Raw genomic sequence first — 3,115 nt, 5'->3', positions numbered from 1 at the left:
GAATAGTAGGAAAAGCAGTAAGAGAGGCATTCGATAAATGATGCAGGAAGACAATGGGAGTCAGTTATTTGTTACTGTTTCGGTAAGACAGATCTGATTTTAACATTTCAACTGCAATGACTAAACCAGTGGCTCCACTGCCTGTGCGATGTGGGGAAACATTTTGGTCTGCGGGTGAGAGACTTGAGCCAACCGTCTACATTTGGCTTTGAACAGCAATCAGGTGCAGTAAAGTTCACAAACTTTCTGTAAGGCTGGAAATACACTGAAATCCCACCCCATTTTAAATTTCCAGGACTTTCCTCCCTGCTGGGTGAACCATTCTTTATAGCACCCCAGTAACTTCCCATGGGTGGAAAGTTCCTTTCCGAAAATATCTGTATTTTTCCCTTGCCGAACTCTGAGCATAGTATTTCTCACCTGATCCCTCATCAGCATGATGAGCTCTTACGCCCATTTCTATGTATGGGGCATTGCCACTACCTCACCCCCAGGCAAACAGATGGTACCATGCAGAGCCCGTCTCTGCAAGTCCTTTGGCAGCTTGAAAGTTCCCTGCTGAGCTATTCATGACACCTCCTTTCATCCTCCACAGCATTCCCAGTGCAGTTCTTTCAGTAGGAAATCTGAGCAAAATACAGCAGGGTTGATTAATATCTAGCACGAAGGGTTGCAGGGAATATGCAGTAGCGCAGCCTGTATGCTCAACTGCTCAGTGCATGGCAAAAGAGTTAAACCAAAGCAAGAGGCACATGCATCAAAGGGGAATAGAGTCTCTTTCAGTCACCTATACACACATGCCTATAAAAAGTCTGAGGGAATTATCATAGGCTACAGCTTACTCAGGTACATCACCCCAGCAGCACACACTGGACTGAATCTTTTTTTAAAACTTCAGCCGATTTAGTGCTGTTGGCAGAAGGTGCCAGGCTGACAGCTCTGCCTATGTACACACCATTCTCTCTGGGCTCCAGGGACTACTATATTGGGAACTGGCAGTAACTCAGCCTCTGCCGAGGTGAAAGGGTCTGTGGGACAGATTCCCCCCCTCCCTGTTTGCATGAGTATAAATCAAGATAACTCCACTGATAGCACCATAAAGCCTTAGCTTGCATTATCAGGCTCCTTACGCTACAGCTCAAATATAACGTATAGTGTTGGTGCAGAATTTGTAGGAGAAGGTCTCTGTTCTGTGTCAGGCAGGAGATCTCACTAGCATGACCACAGCCATCCCTTCTGGCATTTTGCAAATCTACACATTCATCCAGGTTAAAGCCAGACAAAAACAAAGCCTTTGTATTCCACAGCCATCCTTGGAGCCACCCAGTTTTTAATGACACCCACAAAGAATTTAATGATGCCTATATCTCTTTAGTGACATGGGTGAACCATGGGGCTGCATCAGCGCAAATGGAAGGAAAATACGCCCTAATCGAGTGCTGATGGGGAGAGGTGGGAGGAGCGGGATTTATCTTCCTGCTTTCTTTCCTAAGCACTCCTTTATGGGTTTGCCTCAAGTTTTTAACATCCTAGAAAGACAGGGGAAATCAGGAAAAGCAAGAGGAAAAAATAGTGAGAGGGAGAAAGATGGAGCCAGATGCAAATAGCAAAACAGCTTCTCCGATTGCCCGCAGCCGTGCGAAGCCCAGCGCAGCGCCCCCCCACTGATAAATGACTATCTGACGTGCATGCAATCATGGGCGTTTTAAGTAGCTTTCAACATCCCCATATGGATAATAATTGAGTAGGCCATGGCAGACCAGGCCCCCACACTGAGTTAACCACAGGTCTTGAGAACTGTGTTGAGGGCGCAAAGGCAGAGTCGTCTATCTGGAAACAGCTGAGGAAATTGGTTGTCTCCGCATCTCTGAACAGCCTGTAGCATGCCAAACTCTGCTTAAATAATGGCTTCTTCCCTTCTCTCTCCCAAATCCACTTCCAAGCTCTTTAAGGACATAGGTCAGCTGAAGTTTATCAGTCTGTCAGGTTGCCTCTTCCACAGTCATTCTGAGCTGCCATTTCAGAGCAGTGCTATCCACTCATGTAATGGGGATGGAGGTGCTTGCTAGTGGTGTGCCCTCCTTCCTGTGTATATGGAGAGGCTGAGCTATGCCCATCCCCTCCCATTGTCAGCTAGCCCTCTGCTCCAGCTGGGAAGCAGAGGGGTGGAGCCAGCCCTGCTGTCAGGAGCAGACAGCTCAGCCCAGCCCAGGGCTGGAAAGCATTCTGGGATGCTGGGGGTCTCTGATTTAACTTGAACCAGGAAGGGGTCTGGGACAGAAGTTGCATAAACTGGTTTGACCCAAATCAGTTAAGTCTGATACTACATTCAACCAGACTTATATTAAACTGGTTTCAGCCATTTTGAAACTGGTTTATGTGCACTGAGCTTCTGTTCTGTTACAGGTTTAAATCAGCTTCTGATCACTTAAACTAGTTTATGTGTAATGTCTGTCCCTGCCCTGGTGTTCTGGGGAAAGGATGCTTCTCCTCATGACTTCTCTCAAGGATACCACAGACAGATGTCTCAAGAGCATCTCTGGGGAGATTCACCACTCCTCTCTTGTGTTTGGGGTAGGCAAGCAGGAGTGAGTAGACAAGAAGCAGGAGTGAGTGGACAAGAAGCAGGAGCAGTCTTCCTCAAGAGCACTGAGAATGTGGTGGAGACATACAGTAGCCAGACAAACCGACATAGGCCTCTCAACAGCCTCTGGGCTGAGCTACCGCACAGTATTTTCAGTCTTTCTATAGTTTCCACTCTGTACTGCAGTTTGCCTCCAAATACATCAACTCTCAGCACTTCACAGCATTGCCCTGAAACAGGCTCGTCCAGGAACCAGGAACCACACAGAAATCTCTAGTGTTACATTGTTTGTCAGGAGTCTTCCAACCCAGTTTGAGGACCCAAGAGGTCCAAGGCATTTCGGGAAGGGGTTGGGAGTGCATCTGAAAGCCCGAGGCCTTATCTGAGTTAAGGAAGCCTCACTCAGCTGCTGCAGGCTGAAAGCAGCCTCTTGGCTTGGTGTCTCTATTGGAAAGCCTGCTGTCATGGGCCAGCCTCATTTTGTAAGCCCAGATTATGATCCCTGGTGCTTCTATGGGCACAGGAGCACTT

Source organism: Alligator sinensis, unplaced genomic scaffold (genome assembly GCF_000455745.1).
Source record: "Alligator sinensis unplaced genomic scaffold, ASM45574v1 scaffold857_1, whole genome shotgun sequence".
In the NCBI taxonomy this organism is placed as follows: domain Eukaryota; kingdom Metazoa; phylum Chordata; order Crocodylia; family Alligatoridae; genus Alligator; species Alligator sinensis.
Note: the sequence above shows the minus strand (reverse complement) of the source record.